This window comes from Anabrus simplex, chromosome 1, assembly GCF_040414725.1.
Source record: "Anabrus simplex isolate iqAnaSimp1 chromosome 1, ASM4041472v1, whole genome shotgun sequence".
Lineage (NCBI taxonomy): Eukaryota > Metazoa > Arthropoda > Insecta > Orthoptera > Tettigoniidae > Anabrus > Anabrus simplex.
In genome coordinates this window covers 29,711,514-29,736,153 of record NC_090265.1, presented here as the reverse complement: position 1 = coordinate 29,736,153, position 24,640 = coordinate 29,711,514, and positions in this window count along the sequence as shown.

The window sequence follows — 24,640 nt, the reverse complement described above, 5'->3', positions numbered from 1 at the left end:
GTAGGAGTATGGTTCAGTGTATTTGGGAAGTAAAATTATGCCGTTGCACCCTACCTCAAGCACCAACTACTCGTATTACAATAACTTGGTGATTTGTCAGATATGAAGCACGGATCTCTTATACAGTACCCCCTGTGGTTAGGGGACGAGGACGAAGAATACACCTATGGTATCCCCTGCCTGTTGCAAGAGGCAACTAAAAGGGGTGACCAGGATGATTGTATTAGAACCATGAAATTACTTGTGATTAGTATCTTCACATGGGGAACACCATGGGTTGCCTTTACTTGTGAGTAGTACCACTATGTTAGGTACACAATAGGTTTGTGATTAGTAGCAACAGAAGGCAAGTCTATGTGGGTTTTCCAGTCCCCGTGATTAGTACCATTGTGAGAAACACCACGGGTCTGGGCATTGCCTGTGATTAGTACTACCATATCAGCGACACTGTGGGTCTGTGTTGCCTGTGATTAGTATGCCTAGGTGAGGAATACCATGGCAGACGTGCCAAGTCTCCCGATTTGAGCGGGAGACTCCCGATTTTTCATCGTTCCTCCCGATCTCCCGATCGCCGGGTCCGATCTCCCGATTTTCAGAGCAATATCCGTAATTTTCGTATTATTTTAAACTCCCGCGTATTTCCTCGTTCTATCGATATATGGCTGAGTATGGCTGGTCGATAGTAGTTCTAATAATGAAACCAGATGGCAGTACGGGGCACGGTGGCTAGTCATGTGCTGCTCTTTGATCTATAATACAGTCATTCTCTTTGCAAGCGAGTCAAGCGAGTAACATTCTCTTTGGAGTAACCTAACCTCAGAAGTAGCACACCATAGTTGTTTTACCCGTAGAAGTGCTCGTGTTGTGCCTTAATATTTGTTTTGGCCAAAATGTCAAAAAAGAAATATGATGCAGTGTTTAAAAGTGCTTATAGGGAAGAGTTTCCGTGTTTGAGTGAATCCAGAAAGGGACCAACGTTCACATTCTGTACTGTATGTAGGTGTGAATTTTCAGTTGCACATGGCGGGAAATGCGATATACTCAAGCATATGCAAACGAAAAAACATAAGGAGAGTGTCCAGTGTGTAGAAAGAAACCAGAAACTGAACTTTTCATGTAAAAACCAAGATGTAAATCCTGTGACGAATGCCGAGGCGTTATTTACGTCATTTATAGTAGAACATAACCTGCCTGTAAATTGTGCCGATCACGCCGGGCCTTTGTTTCGCAAAATGTTTCCTGATTCGGAAATCGCTAAACGATATGGGTGTGCTAGAACGAAAACAGCGGCTATCATTACAGAAATGTGCATGGAAGAAAGGAAGAAAATTGTATCACATTTGCAGGTGAATGCATTTTCTGTTGCTACTGATGGTAGCAATAAAAGCGACTTGAAGATATATCCCATTGTTGTAACATTTTTTAGGCCTGAACTCAATGAAATTCAGAGTTGTCTACTCTCTGTGCCTAATTTAGAAGGGGATGCTACTGGAGCTAACATTGCCAATCTTTTGCTCTCAACTTTTCGGGAATTCTGCATTCCATTAAAAAACTGCCTAGCTCTTGGTGCTGATAATGCTCCAGTAATGGTAGAATTAAAGAATGGTGTGGCATGATGTTTGAAGCGGGAAAATAGTAACATAATCATCGTAGGCTGCTCTTGTCACCTAATTAATCTTGCTGCCGAGAAGGGTGCGGCGTGCTTGCCCGTAAATGTAGATGAAAGTATAATTGATATATTTTATTATCTGGAAAGGAGTGCAAAGAGGAAAGAAAAGTTCAAAGAATTTCAGACTTTACACAACACTGAGATCAGGAAAATTCTGAAGCATGTGCCTACTCGATGGTTATCACTAAGAAGGTGTTTAGATAGGATTTTGCTTCAGTGGGACCCTTTGGTTACATTATTCAGGAGCGAAATTGTGAGTAAGGATTCTCAGATGGGAACTTTGAAGACTTACAAAATTCCTAAGCTCAGTTTAAGTGCAGATGTGTCTTGTTTGTCTGAAAACATTAAGGAATGTCATAACATTTCACCTCACTCCTCAGTTAAAAGGAAAACCCAGTCATCAGGTTCACTAAAAAAAATGAAACTACTGATCACACTAAGAGCCATGCATTGTCACGTGAAGAACGACTTTTCATGTTCCTTTCATCAAATTTACATAAATCTTTTTGCCATTTTCTCTCAAGTTTTATGGATATCTTTGAGAATCCAAACGTAGCTCTTCAGTCAAGTATGCCGCACATCCACTTATTGAGGTCAGTTTTGGAGGAACTATTGAAGAATGTGATGGCAAGGTTTGTGAAACCAGACGTTATTAAAAGATCCTCCTCTCTCCTTGATGTAGATTATCATACTCCAGCAAATCAAAAGGATGATTGCGATTTGATGATAGGGAACTCTGCGTTTGTTTTAGTGAACACCTTGAAGTCTGAGGAAAAGTGCGTATTCTTTAAGTCTGTTAGAAAGTGTTTCTCTGCATCGTGTGACTACATGGTTCACAAATTTCCATTCAAAGATGAAGTTTTAATTAATGCAGAAGTTGCAAATATTTCTGCTATAAGTAAGGCATCATTTTCTAGCCTTAGATTTTTCATTAACAAGTGTCCGAACATTTTGACTAGTGAAACGGAACATTTGGATAAAGAAACTGATATTCTGCCCTCCCAGTTCTGTAACTTTCAGCTCGAAGAAACAGACCTGGCAAAAGGAAGAATTGATGCTCAATGGGCATTGGTAGGTCAGATGAAATCAGCTGATGGTGTACTTAAATATGACAGACTCTCTAAGGTGATGCTTGCTATTTTATCAATTCCACATAGCAATGCAGAATGTGAAAGGATTTTTAGCAGAGTCACAAAGACAAAAACACAGTTCAGATCCTTGCTGTCTGAACAAACTTTGGAGAAACTTTTAACCTTGAAATCAGTTCAGCAAGGCAAGTGCTTTGAGCAAAAATTTAGTTCCGAGTTTCTGAAGAGGGCTAAGTCAGCTACTGGTGTGTTGAACAACAATTAGTCATAATGTGAGTGATCACCATGTTGAAGGATGAGAAGTCACATGTTTCTACAGTTCAGGTATGTCCAGTATTTAGTATTCACATGTAAATGATGAAAAAAATATATATGGGCAAATAGAATTGTTAATGTATTGAATTATAATGAATTTGTACAATTTTGCCATCAGTGATGTGTCGTAATACGTCGCGATTCGCTGCGAAATTTCTCCTGATTTTTCACATTTGAAAGTTGGCATGTCTGCCATGGGTTTGCATTGCCTATGAGTGGAGCCATTATGTGAGAAACACCCTAGGTCTGAGTTACCTGTGTGATGTACAATACTTGTGAGTAGTACCATAATGTGTGGAACACTGAGTCTGCGCTACTTTTGATTAGTACCGCAACATGACAAATACCATGGTTCTACTTTACTAGTGGTAAGTACCATTTTGAGGGGCCGTTGACCTTTATTTTAGAGCCCTTTATAGAACAAGCATCCTCGATTCAGGATTGTGCTTTAAAAGCAGTCCCTTGGTCAGTAATACTATTGTTTATGATAGTTTTTGGGCCAGATCTACTGATTGTTTTAAATTTATATTCATCCATTCATTCTTCATCACGTTTTTTATTCTGGTCAGTGGGTGATCTTGAATTTTTAAATTGTCGGTACATCTCATTTCGTACCATTAGGGGCCGATGACCTAGATGTTAGGCCCCTTTAAACAAGCATCATTATCTTATACAGTATAATGGAGTTGGAGGTTGTACTGAGTGCTCTGGTGTATTCAAATTTGGAACCATTGATGAAAACCATGCTGCAGGGATTTGAACTGGTAAAATGCACTTTAAACTGCTTTATACAAGCTTCTAACTTACAATCAAATCAGAAACCTACTTTGGGACAGCATACTTACAAAAGCCAGAATAACTATGTATCACATCTATTTTGTACGAACTCTCATATATGGTTTAGAGACGTGTACACTACTAAACCTCTGCAGATCAGTGATAGTGTCGACCTCCAGAGCCCAAGATGAGTTCAAACCCAGCTGAGGTAACCGGATTTTTGAAGGGCGGAAGAAAGCCCATTCAACCCTCCATGTCATACAAAGTCGGCATTTCAAAGATCTCTGACACTCAATAAAATTCATTAAAACAAAGCCATAGATGCCCAAGACAGGTTTAGTCTGCTATCTAGTAGGTCTAGAGTAAAACGGAATGTCTGAATTAACGACCAAGCAGCCACATGGCATCAAATTAAAATATTTGCACACGGTAGCCGAGGCCATACGATTAATGTTACCTTAGCAGAACACAAGCAAGATATGAGATCAAAGTGCAAGGAAATGTTGGCTAGAGACTGAAATCAAATGGAGGAAAATGTATTCACATGAGATGTCCAAGAACAAAAAATGAAGATAAGTGGTAAGCACTCGTGTACTACATCCAGTAAACTGCAGTTGGAGAATGATCATGATGCTTACCGACTTATCTGGTTTTTTGTTAATTCTTTTCCCCTGTATACTAGTGCATCAACAGTATCGTAGAGACAGTTTATATTCTTGGTGGTGTAGAAGTGCCTGATTTTCAAAGCACGACACCTACTTGCTTGGGCGCAAATACAGCAGTACATTGGCTGTGATGGGAATAGTGCAGGAAAAGGTAATTGGGCTGAATTGCAGTCACCTGAGAAATATTTTGCACAATTACAAATTACTTTTTCAACAAGTAATCATTAAAGTTGCAATTACTTTACATAATGCTAGTCTTAACCTGGGAATGCCGGAGATTTTGATTTTTTTTAATAACATTCCCAGCATTCACGTATTAGAGAACATTTAAGTCATTTTTCTAAAAACTGTATGGTTGGTTTCTAAATGGGGGCCTGGTATTGCACAGCGCTTTACATAGCTTTTGAGTGAAACATAAAAATTGTTACCTCATTAGAATACCATGACATTTAATCTTTAATATCGTTACAGAATATCACTTGCAACTTACTTAGCAATAAACAAAATAACAAATGGTGTTTATATGTTCATTTCAACACCCCTTTATGAATTCCGAAAAATAACATTAGCCCAAACGTGACATATCTTTAGGAAATTGGGATACTACTACTATAATAGACTTCAGTTTTTTTAATTTTATTATCTATTTCCACTTTTCACTAGTTTGGAACGGCAAAAATTAGTTAACACAGATGCCCACACACTTCACACATTCTGTGTGGATGCAGGATTTGCATCCAGTGGCTGCACAGCGCTGGCGTTGGAGCGATATAGTGATGTAGGCCATTGAATCTCGAGGTTTCAGATACTCTAAAAAAGAAAATAAGTGTGAACAACTGTATTTATTTCTCTTCAAAATACCACACAAATACGTGTATATATCGTAATAAATATTTTGCACCTACAGTACCTTTTTCTTATGGTGGCATTTGCACATAGCCACTTAGAAGTAAAATGGAGACAAATATTTTCATTTGTTTGGGGTTACTTTAGGACTTTAGTGGACTGTTGTGGGTCATCCGCCATCCAGATAGCTGGTGGACGATGTGAATCATTATCGGACATTTTATTATTATTATTATTATTTATTTTCCACTAATTGTAGTTACAATTTAGGGATGGTGAATGGAGAAAGGGCATAGCCCCACATACACAAAAGTGCCTCCATCACCACTTAAAATTATAATATACAAGTATACAATTACATTCTACATGGTGTTCTTATATACAGTTACCGTATTTACATAGGCATATTTATATAATACTCACAAGATCTGTTCAACATTCAAGTAATTCGACACACACAGAGTCTCTCTCTCTCTAGAAACCTCACATATATTTTAGCTAGGCCGGCTCACTCATTCCCATTTACCGTCTCGATCACTCGGGACCCCATAACTTTCATCCATCTTCCCACTCATACTGAACATTCACACAGTAGATAAATTATGTTTTGTACAGAGGGTTTCGTTATATATACATCCTTTTTACGTCTTTACAAAAATTTTCTGCAGGTAGTTCTTTTATCTGCGGTGGGAGTTCATTCCACAACCGAGCAGAACGACTAAAGAAGCCACTTTGATATGATGCTGTTCTTGCAAATGGATAGAAAAGGGACACACCTCGACCTCTTTGAGCGGAACGATAGTTCAGCTGTAAGCGGTTGAAAGGGTTTATATGAATGTTACCTGCGAGGGATTTTCTCAGGAAAGCAATATCTATTTGTTTACAGAGGGATGTTATGGAGGGCAGTGACCTGGCTGTATTTAAATGACCGTGTTGAGTAATTAGTCGTTCTGCTCGGCGTTGAACTCTCTAGTTTCGTCATGTTCTCCACTGTAGTAGGGTGCCAGGAAGGAAGCCCGTACAACAGTATTGGCCGTACTAATGACAAATAGGTAGGGGCCGTATTTTTTGGTAATAGCGATACGCACGAAATTTTTCATATCTTCTTTCTAGCATATATATGACCTTGTAGGTACCGTACCGTGACGTATTTTAGCGAATTGAACTCGCGAAATCGGATTTATTGCGCGAATCGCGCAAATAATCAATACTGATCTGCATTTAGGGCAGTCGCCCAGGTGGCAGATTCCCTATCTGTTGCTTTCCTAGCCTTTTCCGAAATGATTTCAAAGAAATTGGAAATTTATTGAACATCTCACTTGGTAAGTTATTCCAATCCCTAACTCCCCTTCCTATAAATTAATATTTGCCCCAGTTTGTCCTCTTGAATTCCAACTTTATCTTCATATTGTGATCTTTCCTACCTTTATAGACGCCATTCAAACCTATCCGTCTACTAATGTCATTCACGCCATCTCTCCGCTGACAGCTCGGAACATACCACTTAGTCGAGCAGCTCTTCTTCTTTCTCTCAATTCTTCCCAACCCAAACATTGCAACATTTTTGTAACGCTACTCTTTTGTCGGAAATCACCCAGAACAAATCGAGCTGCTTTTCTTTGGATTTTTTCCAGTTCTTGAATCAGGTAATCCTGGTGAGGGTCCCATACACTGGAACCATACTCTAGTTGGGGTCTTACCAGAGACTTATATGCACTCTCCTTTACATCCTTACTACAACCCCTAAACACCCTCATAACCATGTGCAGAGATCGGTACCCTTTATTTACAATCCCATTTATGTGATTACCCCAGTGAAGATCTTTCCTTATATTAACACCTAGATACTTACAATGATCCCCAAAAGGAACTTTCACCCCATCAACGCAGTAATTAAAACTGAGAGGACTTTTCCTATTTGTGAAACTCACAACCTGACTTTTAGCCCCGTTTATCAACATACCATTGCCTGCTGTCCATCTCACAATATTTTCGAGGTCACGTAGCAGTTGCTCACAATCTTGTAACTTATCACTCTATAGAGAATAACATCATCCGCAAAAAGCCTTACCTCCGATTCCACTCCTTTACTCATATCATTTATATATATAAGAAAACATAAAGGTCCGATAACACTGCCCTGAGGAACTCCCCTCTCAACTATTACAGGGTCAGACAAAGCTTCACCTACTCTAACTCTCTGAGATCTTTCTAGAAATATAGCAACCCATTCAGTCACTCTTTTGTCTAGTCCAATTGCACTCATTTTTGCCAGTAGTCTCCCATGATCCACCCTATCAAATGCTTTAGACATGTCAATCGCGATACATTCCATTTGACCTCCAGAATCAAAGATATCTGCTATATCTTGCTGGAATCCTACAAGTTGAGCTTCAGTGGAATAACCTTTCCTAAAACCGAATTGCCTTCTATCGAACCAGTTAATTTCACAAACATGTCTAATATAATCAGAAAGAATGCCTTCCCAAAGCTTACATACAATGCATGTCAAACTTACTGGCCTGTAATTTTCAGCTTTATGTCTATCACCCTTTCCTTTATACACAGGGGCTACTATAGCAACTCTCCATTCATCTGGTATAGCTCCTTCGGCCAAACAATAATCAAATAAGTACTTCAGATATGGTACTATATCCCAACCCATTGTCTTTAGTATATCCCCAGAAATCTGATCAATTCCAGCCGCTTTTCTAGTTTTCAACTTTTGTATCTTATTGTAAATATCATTGTTATCATATGTAAATTTTATTACTTCTTTGGCCTTAGTCTCTTCCTCTATCTCGACATTATCCTTGTAACCAACAATCTTTACATACTGCTGACTGAATACTTCTGCCTTTTGAAGATCCTCACATACACACTCCCCTTGTTCATTAATTATTCCTGGAATGTCCTTCTTGGAACCTGTTTCTGCCTTAAAATACCTATACATACCCTTCCATTTTTCACTAAAATTTGTATGACTGCCAATTATGCTTGCCATCATGTTATCCTTAGCTGCCTTCTTTGCTAGATTCAATTTTCTAGTAAGTTCCTTCAATTTCTCCTTACTTCCACGAAATATACCCCACTTGGTACGAAAAATGCGAAATCGTATCGGAAAAGATCTCCAATAAACGTTTAAATGCTTCTGAGAACTTGACTATAGTAGTTTCTTTCTCAGTTGATTGATAGCGCTGTATATTCTCTACACAAATACACACAAAGCGATGAGCACTATTTATCGGAGGTGTGTGTATTCAGTTCCACGATCTCTAAGGCAATCATTAAAAATCTATATCTGTTATCGATTACAGCAAATGGCGTTGTGTTCGTAGCAAGATCGGTTGTAGATACAGCAGTGGGCATTATACTCTTTCGCAGTGAGAGTTCGCCACTTATGAAACGTTATCAGCAAATGTCCAGCATTTAAGTACAAAAATGCTGAAAACTAAATTCACAACAGTTTTTCCGAGGGCCGAGGATACAACAGTGAGGCGTTCTATGTATTTGATGCTGCAAGAAAGATTCTAATGTGTAAGTACTGTAATGTTCGCATTACGTGAAAACGAAGAGAGACGCGCGATAAATACTGTAGAGAATCGGAAACACACAAAAAGAAGAAGAATGTGCGGGAAAAATTATATATTCTTCTGGAGTGGAGTTTTGGGGAGGGTTTCCTGTAGGTCAAAGTTGTAATTATGGCTTGGTGATCACAAAATCCAGGTATTACGTCCAGGAACTGGACGGATGATGGAGAGTTAGTAAGGAACAGGTCTAGTGTGGTGCGGGAATTTTGAGTAATACGAGTCGCTTCGAACACTAACTGATGAAGGAAAATGTCGTATAAGGTGGAGAGAAAACTATTAGCAAGAGGATTGTTTGGTACTGGGGCGGCATTTTTAGACCAAGTAATTTCAAGATTGAAGTCACCAGCAATATAAATTGCATCATAATTATTCTGTACTTGTTGCACACGTTCCAGAGAGGAGAGCAAGGCATCGTTCATTGTTTGTGAGGACTTCGGTGTACGATATACAGATCCGATGAGGAATTTATTACTACCGCACGTAATTTCTACTCACACGGCTTCAGCTGTCGTCTCCAACTCGGGACGTCTAGTTGGATTACACTCTGGTTTTGCGGCAATAAGAACTCCGCCTCCTGTGGTTAGAATGCGGTCCTTACGGAACAGGATGAAAGAATCTGGTAGCACTTCTGAGTCATTGTGTCTGAAAGCCATGTTTCACTGATACACACAACAGAGGGATCTAGGCTTGAGAGCGAAGCGAGAATATATTCTCTTCTACCTGGACGTAAAATGCTGCGTGCGTTAAACGCAAAGAGAGTTAGATTATTATTTACATATTTACAGTTGTAGCTATTTACAGAGTCACTGGTAACGTCACTGGTATTGGTAAAGAAAGAGTTCGTTAGTGGCGGCATTTCGCATTGCCAGCAAGTCCATGTTCTTCCTCCCTTCTTTAATTTCCTGTATTCTGAGGTAGAAATTTGTGCACATGTCCTGTGACTACTTGACGAACAATTATTGCAGTTTACAAATAGTTGATTACGACGCCCGCTGCTTTCACATATTGTACAATGCTGAGGTCCGGGGTTCAATTCAATATCTCCAATTAGCGCGAGAGTTAGGCACCACAGTGGCCGCCCAGTAATCGGAAGTCTGACAACTCTGCCTTCCCCATTACGACGCGGCCGCCCTACCGCCAGCAGCCCAAGGCTTTCACTGTCACACCAAGTGAGGCACTTAAGAGAACATTTCTCACTTACCAACAGTTTTTCCAGTAGATGAATCTTCTTCAAATCACCACAAGACTTATCCGAATGCACTGTTACATTTTTCGCGTACGTCACGGCACTTTTTATCAACAAAACTATGATTAATGCACGGAGAACACTTGTAACGACCAGCATGCATGCCACCATCTTAACCAACTCTCCCCAACTAAGGTATTAGGCTACAGTCACTGCACCCCTGCTGCTTCAACTACTTCAGCTGGTGCTTGGAGTTGAAGTCTCCAAAAGGTTATCTGCATCTTCATCAGATAATACATTAGATTCTGGTGTTTCAATGTATATCGCTTCAGCATCATTATCCTCTTCAGTAACATAAAGAATCTCCTCAAGCATCAAGCCACTGAACTGAAGTTCACACATGTGTGTTATAACGTGGATCTTTTAGTAAAATCTACAATTATATAATTGTATGACACATATAAATCATTATTTTCGAATACAGTATGAATTGAGGAGTTAGATGCAATAAGAGCATAAGTCTACTTACGCTGTTATTGCATGAATTCTGTTTCCGAATTTCCCAGTCCAGGTCTTAGTTCTCTAGGATGCTGCTACAGGTCAGAAGCTCACTAAAACTGGCACCATGTGCTACGCTGTTATTGCATGAGGCATGCTTCACAAACGGCGAGTTAAGTTGCCGCCAGTTCTTTGGTTCGAGAACATGTCAGCGAGTGGAAGGGAAGGATTTGTGACAATAGGATACATCCAGAACTAATCAGTGCAGTAATGTCATCACAGTTGGTAAAAGACTGGGTATCAGCACTTCGACCTATGTTTCTAAGAATGTCGTCTATTAAAGGCAATAGATCATGATACAGAAATTTGTGCAACTCTATTGTCATAATGGTGGTGTATCAGGGGGTAACACTCCACAGTCCTACACTCCTAACTACGTGCCATTTATCTTCTTAAAGAGGAATGTTAGCTTTCTCAGTTTTCATTATTTGAAGCTATTTGACGTAAGAAAACCTGGTTGATGTTCTTTCACTAATGAAATACTTAGAACCTGAAAATGTTGAGTGGTATAAGAAAGTCACTTCTGTAGAGTCTGATGATGCAGCATGTGAAGATGAATCATCATGATTTTGGTCAACGATGTGGTATTAGTGGAGTATTTTGAAAAAGGAAGTAATGCAGTATAAAAATCCAAATGATATACTTCATGATGTGGTTTTTGTTTTTCTTTTGTTTGGTTTTTAGGCAATCACTTTGTAAATAATAAAGAGGAATGAAAGTTATTGTTCAGAAAGGAATATTTCTAATGTTCCAATTTTTTTGTCGGTGGGAGGGGTGCAGTGACTGTAGCCTAATACCTTAGTTGGGGAGAGTACAGCGACAAATCTGTCTCAGTCCTTCTTACAACAAAGAATAGATAGATAGATAATGCCTTTATTGGTGGTGAAGTTAGGGCTCAAGGCCCTCTCTTACACTTAACCACTAGATGAGTATACATATACATAACTTATAATTTCGAATACAAATAAAACAAATAATAATACAGTAAAACCTCGTTAATTCGAAGTCGTTGGGACTCAAAAATCGGACTTCGAATTACGTGATTTCGAATTAAGCGCCAATTCGCAATTCAGAAGTACCAACCCTTGCCGCGTTACAAAATATTCTAAGGCCCGTTATAGCATGCAGTTAACCTTGATTCACAGTTTATAACTTTCAAATGCCATGAAAAAAGAACTATTTCTTAAATGTAACCAAGAAGGTGCAATTACAGTATTCAAATAATGCTCTCGGATATCTCACTGGTAAACATAACCTCACGCATCGAAAGAAAGAAAAAAAAAACGATTCAAAGACGAGGAGAAATTTATGCTGGCTCCCATGTGCAAGTGCTTTATTAATTGGATTACTATGCAGTATGCATTTTAGATGCCTTGTATTTACACAGAAAGTAACCGATGCTCTTAAAATCGAACTTTCCTATGACTATCCTCGGACGATTTCCCGCCATGGCACTTCTCTCGCACTTCAGGAATGTAAACACTTGCAGCGTCACAAAGTATTCTAAGACCCATTAATGCATGCAATCACCTCGATTCACAGTTTGAACCTTTCAAATGCCATGGAAAAAACTATTTCCGAAATGTATCCAACAAGGTGCATTTACAATGTTCAAATAATGCAGTTGGATAAATCACCGACAAACATAACCTCACGCAACGAAAGAAAAAAATCGCAAAATTCAAAAACGAGGATAAATTATGCCGGTTCCCCTGTGCAAATGCATTATTTTTTGGATTTCTGTACTGTTTGCATTTTTAGATGCTTTGTACTGGCATGGAAAGTGCCCGACGCCCTTAAAACATTGTAGCTTATGGAATTCTCCTATGGCGAGGCGATAAAGTATCTTGTGTCCATGTGCACTACTATGACCCCCATCCCTCACCCTTGTACGATTTCCCGGCTGGCAATTTCTCCTTTAAAACCATAAGACCGTTTGGGCTCGCATTAAAATAAGGCAATGCAGTTTCACCGGCAATGAAATTATTCTTCGGTGCGTACGAATTTATTATATGAGCCACGTTTTTTCGTCAACTGTTGGTATGGCCAGTGTTCGCGGATTCTGTTTTCCCGCACACTGCCTGTTGCGTGATATTACGGCGTTCCTTAAAAGGTTGAATACAAAAGAATTCCGACTTCATTCAACTTAGCAATCATGAAGCGCACTGTAGACCCACCGAAGTGAGTGTAAATGCGAAGAGCTACCCCTCCACGTTCCGGAACGCGCGTTCTATTACGACGCGCAGCGGATAAATTTCGAGTTGAAATTACTCTGTAACGTACTGTTGTTTTAAAATGTAAAGGCAGTTTCGAATTAAAAGTCTGAATTTCGGTAATGGGGCCGACATTGTACTTCGAATTACGAATTATCCGTATTTCGAATTAAACAATTGAAATAACATGCAAAACAGTATCTCATATTTCCGGGATCGAGAGCTTCTTCGAATTAGGCGGGATTTTGAATTAACCGATTTCGAATTATCGAGGTTCTACTGTAATAATAATGAAAGAATCCTTAATTTTAAAATACACAAAATAACGTACACTTAAATTATGTAACTGCAGTAATCCATTCATTCATCCCGTTCATTCCTTCATTCACTCAACAATTATCCAGCAAGTCAGCGGGATCTACCCAGCAAATGCTCCCGGCAAGCCACTTTAAACTTGCGATGAGAAGGATTTTCTCTAATGTTCGCAGGTAGCGAATTCCATGACCTAGACACGGAGATTATGAAGGAGCGGTTGTACACAGCAGTGCGGTTTATAGGTATGGCAAGAGAGGAACCAGATCTTGTATTGTGTTCATGATAGGACGAGAGGTAAGTAAAAGATGAAGACAGATAGTCGGGAGTATTAGTGGAAAGAACTTTGTGCAGAAGCGATAGCATGTGAAGTTCACGGCGCTGGTGCACTCGAAGCCACGACAGCTCCTTATAATAAGGTGATATATGAGCATCATATCGCAGATTAAAGATATATCTTATGCAGCTGTTCAGGCTCCGGTCCAGTTTCTTGTTACTGTCCCAGGTTATTCCAGTCAACACAGTGTCACAGTAGTCAAATATAGGTAGTATAAGAGAGCGAATTATTTGTACTTTAAGTCGAACAGAGAATATATATTAGCGAACCGTTTCAGGGGATATAAGCTTTTATGTATTTTATTGTATGTTCTTATCACCTGTTGAGTCCAGTTTAGAGTCTCAGTCATGATAATTCCTAAGTTGGTCACTGAAGTAGAGTAGGGTATGATTTTATTGTTTAAAATTATTGGGGGGATGTTCTGTTGCTTGAGGGAATAAAGGTTTTTACTGGTACCGATAATAATAACTTGAGTCTTATTTGGATTCATTAATAAACTGTTTTTATTTGCATAGTCACTAAGATGTTGAAGGTCAGAATTTATTTTAGTAATTGCAGTATCAATATCACTCGGTTTTGAATGATAGTAAATCTGTATATCATCCGCGTACACTTGCAATTTGCAGAATTTAAGAGCTTTTGATATATCATTAATTTGGATGATAAATAGCAGTGGTCCGAGAACCGACCCCTGAGGGACGCCGAGGGTCTTCCTTTGCCATCCTGAACTCAAATTTCCAACTGTTACACGTTGCCGGCGATTTTCAAGATAAGATAAAAAGAAACGAAGTGATACACTGTTAAAATTTAGCTCTCGAAGTTTCTGCAGTAGTAACTGAGGATTAACAGTGTCGAAGGCACTACTGAGATCTAATAATGTCAATACAGTCACGTCCCGTTGGTCCATTGCATGTCTGATATCATCTGTCACTCGTAGTAAAGCTGTCGCAGTGCTATGCCCTTTCCTGAAGCCGGATTGAAAGGGATTCAAGAGGGAATGCTTGGTAAGGTATTCAGTAACTTGTGTATGAACTAGACGTTCAAGCACCTTGGATAAGGGTGGTAGAATGGATACTGGACGATAATCTGAAGGAGAATCCAACTTGGAGCTCTTCGGGATGGGTCTAATTAGTGCATCTTTCCAAACATCTGGGAAAACTCCGTTTGTCAGGCAGTAGTTAAATATATGAGTTAGTATTGGCAGAACAGCTCCTAAGATATCCTTAATAAGCGATATAGGAATGTCATCATTACCTGTGGCATTAGATGTTATAGCGTATATCACACGTTTAACTTCATTCGAGCTGACATTTCTAAAAGAGAATTGCTCATACACAGGCTGCTCTTGTAACAAGGGTAGTGAATTTTCTGGGAAGGAGGTAGAGGCTATTCTTGGCCGTGCGAAATGATCATTTAAAACGTCTAGCAATATGCTTGGCACATGTTGCTCTACGGCTTTACCTATACCTAACATGCGTAATTTATTCCATTTTTGTCTCGGGCTGTTATTGTTCATCAGTTCCTGAAAGTATTTATATTTAGCATTCCTAATTAACTGCTTGGTTCTGTTTCTCAGAATCTTGTATCGCTGGAAATCATCTGTGTCATGCGTCTGTCTGTATTGTCTGTACAGTGAAAAGGTGAATAAAATAAAATAAACCTTTTTTTAAAGTTGACACTGTACCAACAAAATAATTAGTGTCATAACAGCGAACACAGAAATGCTGACCAATTGCTTGTTATTGCAAGTCATGGACTGATATTTCAAGATAAACCACATGATACAAAATTGTATTGTCAAAATTTATAAACAAAATAAAGCAGCTTACCTTGGATGGGCAGTCATTTTTATTCCTCTCGACACAATCTCAAATTCCAAGCGATTATCGCCGCAAACACACACTCAAATAAAATGCTCTACCGATTTTAGGCATTGAAGGGAGTATTTCCTTGACAACGTAAAGCGGAGTTGCCAGATTTATGGCACGGGTAACGATCAGTATGAGAAATTCTGAAGTAAGGCGCACTGGTACTGTACGGTACCGCACAGCATTTCCAGGTAATCACATTTTTTCCATATACAGTAATACAAAGTTTGCAAGGAAAAGATATTTCATTTTGTGGATGTGTTGTTTCTCTTTTTTGTTTTTTAGCATAGAGATATTAAGTGGCTATCATCAATAGGTTACATTAAAAATTAATTATATTCTATTGGTTCCACCTTTTCAATACAGAATGTTCCGTAATGCAAGTTACAAGTTGTTTATACATAGTACTAGTTTCAACTCCAGATCTGGTTCATCATCAGCCAATGGCACAAATTATACAAGTCATTAAAAAGTCCAAAGACAGTGTATAAGCACATAACATAAAACATGCGTGGATTAAACGTCTCGATCTGGTATCAAAATTGACAAGAGAAGTATTGTGATTCAACAGCGAAACCAAAATGTCCAGGGAGAACTGGAGATCCAGTGCAACAACTAACTGCACGTCACTTCATATCTGGGAACCTGCTTTTGAATGACCTATGACCCAGAAAGTATTTATAACCTATTGATGCATATCTGAAAACATTAAAAATATCATAATAATGTAAGGAACATTTTTTTATATTCACTTCTGTGTCAACACACTGTGTATAGATGTATATATTTATGGGTTTACGAGAACGGTAATAATATAACGCTATTGAATTCCTACTGTGTCACTTATAATTTTTCTTTTGTCGAGTATTTACATCTGCCGAACGCTACTGTAACCACAGCAAAAAGTGCACGTTTTGCTGAAGAATTACCCACTGGCTGGTTGCGCGATGAAACTTCCTCAGTTAAGGGGTTAATTATTTTGATGAAATAAAAGTAAGGAATTGAATTAAAGAGGTCAAACAAAACATAAGACATAAAAAAACAGCTTACAACTAAACTAACAGAGAGCACAGATTATATCATTGACATCGCCAATATGCATACAAATTTGAACCAACAAACTAGTAAAATAATTAATGTTCTTAGAACAACCTTAAACCAAAATTATTTTACATTCCATGCAGTGGCGGCTGGTGCAGAAAATCAGTTGTGTGCTGTAACCCATCCTCCGTCTTCTTCTTCTTTATCTGTTTACCCTCCAGGGTCGGTTTTTCCCATATGGACTCAGCGAGGGATCCCACCTCTACCGCCTCAAGGGCAGTGTCCTGGAGCTTCACACTCTGGGTTGGGGGATACAACTGGGGAGAATGACTAGTACTCGCCCAGGCAGCATAATCTGCTATGCTGAACAGTGGCCTTGCGGGGGGATGGGAAGATTGGAAGGGATGGACAAGAAAGAGGGAAGGAAGCGGCCGTGGCCTTAAGTTAGGTACCATCCCAGCATTTGCCTGGAGAAGAAGTGGAAAACCACTTCCAGGATGGCTGAGGTGGGAATCGAACCCACCTCTGCTCATGACCTCCCGAGGCTGAGTGGACCCCGTTCTAGCCCTCGTACCACTTTTCGAATTTCGTGGCAGAGCCGGGAATCGAACGCGGACCTCCGGGGTTGGCAGCTAATCACACTAACCACTATACCACAGAGGCAGACTCCCCATCTCCCGTCCAAAAATAAAAAAATATTTAGAAACATATGCGGTTTTCAAGAGGCTCTCCACTGAGTATTCATACTGAACAAACACGCAAACAACCCCAACACATATACATATTCCTCATACAAAACTGATTAAACACACAATAACACCTTCAATCACAAAACATTCACGAACTCAGGAACACTTGGTGTGGGCGCGCAAAAACAGAACTTCGTAACGTTATAAAAATCATTAAAATAAAATTAGCAACGTCGTAATGCAAAATTACCTGTTATGTTGTTATAGTGAAATTTATGTCCGCCTCCGTTGTGTAATGGTTAGTGGTATCAGTTGCCGTCCTCGGAGGGCCCAGGTTCGATTCGATTCTCGGTACTGCCAGCAATTTAAGAATGGCAGGAGAGCTGTATGTGGTTAAAATGGTACAAGCAGCTCACCTCCATTGGGGGTGTACCTGAAAAGAACTGCACCACCTCGGGATGAGGACACGAGTTCAATTCCCGGTACTGCCAGCAATTTAAGAATGGCAGGAGAGCTGTATGTGGTTAAAATGATACATGCAGCTCACCTCCATTGAGGGTGTACCTGAAAAGAGCTGCACCACCTCGGGATGAGGACACGAGTTTACTTAATGAAATTTATAAAGTATACATTTTGTAATTAAAGGACATCACAATATCATGCCCTTATTTTGATAACATAAAAAGTACATTTTTATAGTTCATCGATTTACAAATGTGGCTATGGAATAGGCAAGATGGAAGTATTAAAAGACCTGCAGCTGATTTCTCTACAGTATTTTGTTTCCCGTTTGCTTTGAGCGATCCACTCTAAATACTACCGCTGAGTCACCTGCCACGTTCTCATTTCGGTCGAACTGCTGGTGTGACCAGTGCTGCCTCTATGTGGTCGAACGAAGACTCGCTGTGAAGTGATGTCTTGGCTGTTCTTTCCACAGCCTATCGAAGAAAGGCACGCATGCCCAAAAGGCAAAATTCCTGCTTTCTGGCAAAAGGCTTAGAAATTCTCACTGAGCTGTGATCTGCACAGCCAGCACCCGGCATGGAGTGCACAACTAGTTACGTGGTTGTGCGGAGAGTTGAATGATTTGTTATTTTTTGGCTGGCGTCTTTTTCATTGGAATGTATTTGATTGTAGATAATATTATTCGAGTAATTTATTTTTCAAATAGACAATGTACTGCAGCACTTCAGCACATAAGGTACGGCCGCCCCTGATTCCATGACAAAATCTCTCTTCAAACAGAAAAGGGTTAACCCTGGTCTCGGCATTCTAAATGATACTTACACTGGAGCAGATATGTAGATGACGTATTGTGCATATATATGATAATGATGTCATAAATCGGATCGGATGGGAGAGATGACAGCGTGTGCGGAAGTGACGCCAAGTGTTCATCATCATCACTGGCGTGACAGTCCTTTGTGGGCCTTGGCCTTCTGAAGAAGTTTTCCCCATTCTTTTCTGTTAAGTGCAAAGCTCCTCCAATTCTTGATTCCAAGTTATCTCACCCCTTCTTCCCACCTTAACTTTGGTCTTCCAACTTCCCCGATTCCTTCTGGCACTGCATTAAATATCTTCTTTATCATTCTGTCATTAGCACGCAGCACATGTCCTGCCCACTGCAACCTTCTGATCTTTATGCAGTTAACAGTGTTTGGTTCGTTATATAAATGATTATATCTTCTTCTACAGACACCATTTTCTTTCACTGGCCCAAAAGTTTGCCTCAAAATCCTTCTTTCAAATATACCGAGCTGTCTTTCATCAGATTTTGAGAGTGTCCAGGTCTCAGCATCATATGCTAATACAGGCTTTACTAAAACTTTTTACATTAGGACTTTAGTTTTCCTGAATAGCAGCTTAGATGTTTTCTGAGGCCATGATAGCACTTGTTAGCAGACAGTATATGTTTTTCGATTTCAGAACTAACATTGTTCTTGGAATTAACTTCTGATCCAAGGTAGGTAAAGCTACGCACAACATCAAACTTCATCATCATCATCATCATTGTACAGTTCCAGTTTCCCGGGTACTGTTAATGAGCCTCTTCCACTTCCGGTCCATATACAACTTGTCATGGAGAACATCATCCCTTGTCCATCCTCTGGTAACTAGATCAACCTTGTCCATCCATCGGGTTTTGGGTCATCCCTCAGGTCTTTTTCCCTCCACCTGTCTTTCCAAATTTATTCTGGCTGTTCTTGTAGGCTCCATCCTCATCACATGCCCGTACCACCGTAGTCTGGATATGCCACTTCGGTCTAATAGGGATGTCTTTATTCCGGCTTCTTTCCTCACCTCTTCATTTCTTTCTTACTTGTCCATCTTGGTCTTCTGGATGGTGGATCTAAGAAATTTCATCTCTGATGCTTGCAGTCTTGATGAATCTCTTTTGTGAGGGTGTACGCTTCAATACCATAGGTCAATATTGGTATGAAATAGCTGTCATCAGTTTGGCCGGTTTTGTAATCGTGTCATCCCATAAAAGTGTTCTTACTTGTTGGTAGAATTCTTATCTCTTTTTCACTCTGTTTATAATTTCCTTTCTGACCAAATTATCATTGGAGATTGCACTTCCAAAGTAAGGAAAACTATCCACACACTCTAGCTGGTAGTCTCCTAGTTTTACACTTGCTGGACGCCTTCCTCTGTTGATTTCCATCACTACTGTCTTGGTCTCGCTGATGTTGAGGTTATATTTCTGGAACTGGGATTTCCATACGTTGAGTCTGGTCTGTACTTCCTCTTCTGTTTCACCCCAAATCATGATATCATCAGCAAAGGCCACCGCATTCATTTCACCTAACTGACGTTCTTCATTATATTGTCCATAGTAGTGGGGACAGTGCACTTCCTTGCTGAACTCCACTCTTGGTCTCAAACCATGATGATCAACCTTCCCCAATTTGCACACAGCTTGTACAGTCTTTGTACAGCATCTGAATTTTCCTTACGAGTCCTTCAGGCACATTTCTTTTCCTCAGACACTCCCAGATCTTATTTCTTATAATACTATCATAGGCCTTTTCTATATCCAGGAATACAACAACCAGGTTCTTGTTTTTCTCCCAGTACTTTTCCATTAGTATGCGGGTGCTAAGAATTAGATCCATCGTTGATCTGTTACTTCTGAATCCATATTGCTCCTCCTCTAGCTGTGGTTCAGTGATGGTTCTCAATCTCCTTTCTATGATATTCTCTAGAATTTTTAGCCCATGAGACAGCAGGGTTATTCCTCTATAATTGGTGGGTTTCCGCCTGCTACCTTTCTTAAACAGAGGAATTATAACGCCCTTGCTCCAATCCGCAGGTATTTTGTTGTCTGTCATATGGCATTTAGTACTCTGTGCAGCCATTGTATACCCTGGTTGCCTGCTGTCTTTATCATGTCCGCGTTCACTTCATCTGCACCTGAAGATTTTCCTTTAGGCATAGATTTTAAGGCTGTCTCAGTTTTTATCCAGGTGATGGGAGGTTCTCCATTGTAGGCTTGGATTTCTGGTTCTGTATTTTGTTCTTGAAATGGTCTATTCAATGGGTGGTCAAAATGGTTCTTCAGGACTTATCTCATGTCACTTTCTGTCCTAACCAGATTTCCATTTTTATCTTCAAGTGCCTTTATGGTATTAATTGGTTTCTTTTTACCTCTGACAACACTATACAGTAGTTTCTTATTGCCTCTGCTGTCTTATTCCAGTTTCTGAGTGAATATATTCCATGCCTTGGACTTTCTTCTCTTACTGTTCTTTTAACATCCAGTTCCTTGTTTTGGTATAATTGTTCGAGGTTTCTGATCTTTGCCTTGTCTCTAGTAAGATCCGGTTTATTTTTCCCCCAATCCCTTTCTTTCTGCAATAGATTTCTTTCCCTGATTGTTGCTCTCACTTTTTCATTCCACCAAGGTGTTTCATTCTCCCTAATTTTCATACTTGTCTTTCCACAAACTTCAGTTGCTTCTTTAACCAATGTGTCCCTTAGTCTGGTCCATTCTGCCTCTCCATTTTTCCTTTCATCTCTTGGTAACAGGGTTTTTATCCAGTTATGATACTTAGTTCTCTTATCTGTTTTCTGGAGTTCCCATACTTTGATTTTTGGCATTTTCCTGTTCTGTACTCTTGGCTCATAGAAGTTTCTCAGGTCTGCTAATAATAGACGGTGGTCACTCTCAAGGCTTTCGCTGGGTATTACTCTGACATCTGTTACCATTCTGCTCCGTTCTTCATCTGAGATGACATAATGAATTACAGACTGTGGTAGCCCATCCCAACTGTATCGTGTTATCTTATGGCTCTGTCTCTTCTTGAACCAACTATTTTTCACCACCAACCCATTCCTCATACCTCATACAGAAGTCAAGGAGATGTTCACCTTTCATATTTCGTCCACCATATCCATGAGGTATCGCTGTTATCACTAAAATTATCTTCATTGATATGTTATTCACTCACTAAAAATCCACCCCAACCCCTACTCAACGATTCTGTGTCACTTTCTTCACCTATATTCAGCTCAGTTTCAATATCCATAGTATTCAGTCCCACTATGTTTACGAACGAGGCAGCTGACCCACGCTCGCGGAAGTTCAAGACCGTTGCCTAGGAAACGTCAAGACAGATTATCACTCCTTTTACTTCCTAAGCCTTTTAGATTGTACTTCGTGTACATAAATGCCCTTCACTGTCGAAAAAAGCACAAAAGAATCACATAGATCGCAGACGTGTGCAGATAATGCAGCAGGGCGCTTTTGGGTGCTAAGGATCAGAAGGCAAAGTGAACAGTCAGGCGCTAAGGGCGGGAAAGGGTTAATCTGTAAATTCATCTTTCTTGCTGCTTTTTCAGAGTCTTGAGAAAGCTTCTCTCAATGCTCTTGGTGTTCTTGCGATTAAATCAATAAAAATGAAATGGCATATGGCTTTTAGTGCCGGGAGTGTCCGAGGACATGTTCGGCTCGCCAGGTGCAGATCATCTGAATTGACACCCGTAGGCGACCTGCGCGTCGTGATGAGTATGAAATGATGATGAAGACAACACATACACCCAGCCCCCGTGCCAGTGAAATTAACCAATGATGGTTAAAATTCTCAACCCTGCCGGGAATCGAACCTGGGACCCCTGTGGCCAAAGGCCAGCACGCTAACCATTTAGCCACGGAGCCGGACGATTAAATCAATATCATCTGCGTATGCCAAAATTTGAACTGATTTATATAAGATGGTTTCCCTTGTGTTGATACTCACATCTCTTAACAACTTTCTCCAAAACTATATTGAACAAAAGGCATGATAATGAATCTCCTTGCCTAACTCTGTTCTTGGTCGTTATAGCACTTGATAATATATTCTGGATCTTAATTTGATTTTGATTATTTTCCATAGTGGCTTTCACAAGGGCGAACAATTTCTTAGGGATCTCAAACTCTTCCAATGCTACATAGAGATTACTTTTTTCAATGCTGGCATAGGCCGATCTGAAGCAAATACTGTATTTGTCTGAAGTCAATGAAGAGATGGTGTGTATCAATTCCAAATTCTTTACATTTTTCAAGTATCTGGCAGATTGTGAAGATCTGATCAATAGTAGGTCTTCTTTGGCGAAATCTGCATTGATAGTCACCAACTGCATTTTCCACATAAGGTACCAATCTGCTAAAGAGAATATTGTTAAATATTTTATAAGCAATAGATAATAGGCTGATACCTCTGTAGTCAGAACACATCATGATTTCACCTTTCTTATGTATCGGGCAAATGATACCTACATTCCATTCATCAGGTTTACCCATATCTTGGCCACTAGTTTGTGAAAGTGTTTAACAAATTCTTTTCCAGCATTTTTCACAAGCTCTGGTTGTATTAAGTTCATTCCTGGGGCGTTGTTATTCTTTAACTTCTTAATGCCAAGCTCAACTTCCTCAGTAGTAGGTATCAATACTTCTATTTCTGATTTTCTTGTATTTAGAGGAGGTAAGGTTTCTTGGTCATCAGTTGGACTTTCATTCAACAGATCAGCAAAATATTGAGCCCATTTTTCTAGTGTTGCTTCCTCACTGTCCAGTATTATGCCATCTTTATCTCTACACAAAGTTGTTCTAGGCTGGAAATCCTTGTAACTTTAATTTCACTTCTGATAGAAAGTTCTCACATCATTCATCCGTTTCAACCATTCCATTTCTTCCAATTCTTTCCTCTCATACTGTCTCTTTTTCTTCTTGTGCAATCTCTTTTCTTCTCTTCTGGAAGTTCTATACTCTTCCACTGCTTTTTGGGCGTGTTCCTCTGTTGCGTTCTCTTGTATGCTTCATTTTTTAAGGTTGTTGCTCGTGCACACTCTTCATTGAACCAGTTGCTCTGTTGAACTTTCTCTTCCCTTCCTAAAACTTCATTTTCAGTTTTTAATAGTGTGTCTTTCAGATTCTTCCAGATTTCATCAATACTCTCACTATTAGGCAAATTGGTCAGGCCTCATTAGAGCGACACTCCGAAGATAAAAATATATTTTTACCTAATGCATGGATTTTCATGAAACTTTATGGGAATGTCACCTACATAAAAGTAGAGATATCATGAGCATTTCTTTCATATACAATTAGTTTTTCCAAAATAAAATTTTGTTTTTGAAATTTGTAATTCCATTTTTTCATGAAATTTAATTAACATGTTAATGTAAATTCATAATTAGGTAGAAAATACTTCTTTTAAAAGCACTACCTATTGATTTTTCTGTACATAATTTCTATAAGGAGATACATCGTACTAAAGATTGTGTAATTTTTACGTTCTAAAATTTTGGACTTAAAAATCCCTACTACTTGAAAAATTCGGCAATCAAAAATTCCATACGCAGGTTTCTTAATATAGCTGTGATACATATACCGTACAAATTTTGTTACATTTGGCAGAATATTATGGGAGAAAAATGGGATTTAAATGTAAAATTACAATTGACAAACAAAGCATTATTACAGTGATAAATTGTTTGAATTCAGCGGAATAACTTTGTGACAAGAAAAAAGAAACTCAATCCTTTCAATTTCAGTCAAAAAAATTTTCACCAAAATATCGATTTTGATCTCCGGAATGTCGCCTTAAGTAAGTTAGCATATCTCAAAGCAGTTTTGGGCTCCTTCAGGCGAGCACTGTTGAACTTTCTTGTAATGGATCCATGTACCTTTCTTGCATTAGATATTCGGCTTCTAATAGTTGCTACCACAAGGTATTGGTCAGAGTCAATATTGGCCCCCCTATAACTTCTAACATCCATTAATTTTAAATTGGAGAAGTGTCTTGCATCTATTAGGAGGTGGTCAATTTGGTTAAAATTACTTCAATCTGGAGACTTCCATGTCATTTTATGTATGTCCTTGTGATTAAAAGTTGTACTTCCCACTACCATATTTTTTGAGGATGCAAAATGTGTTGTTATGTTTGAGTCATCAGTCCATAGACTGGTTTGATGCAGCTCTCCATGCCACCCTATCTTGTGC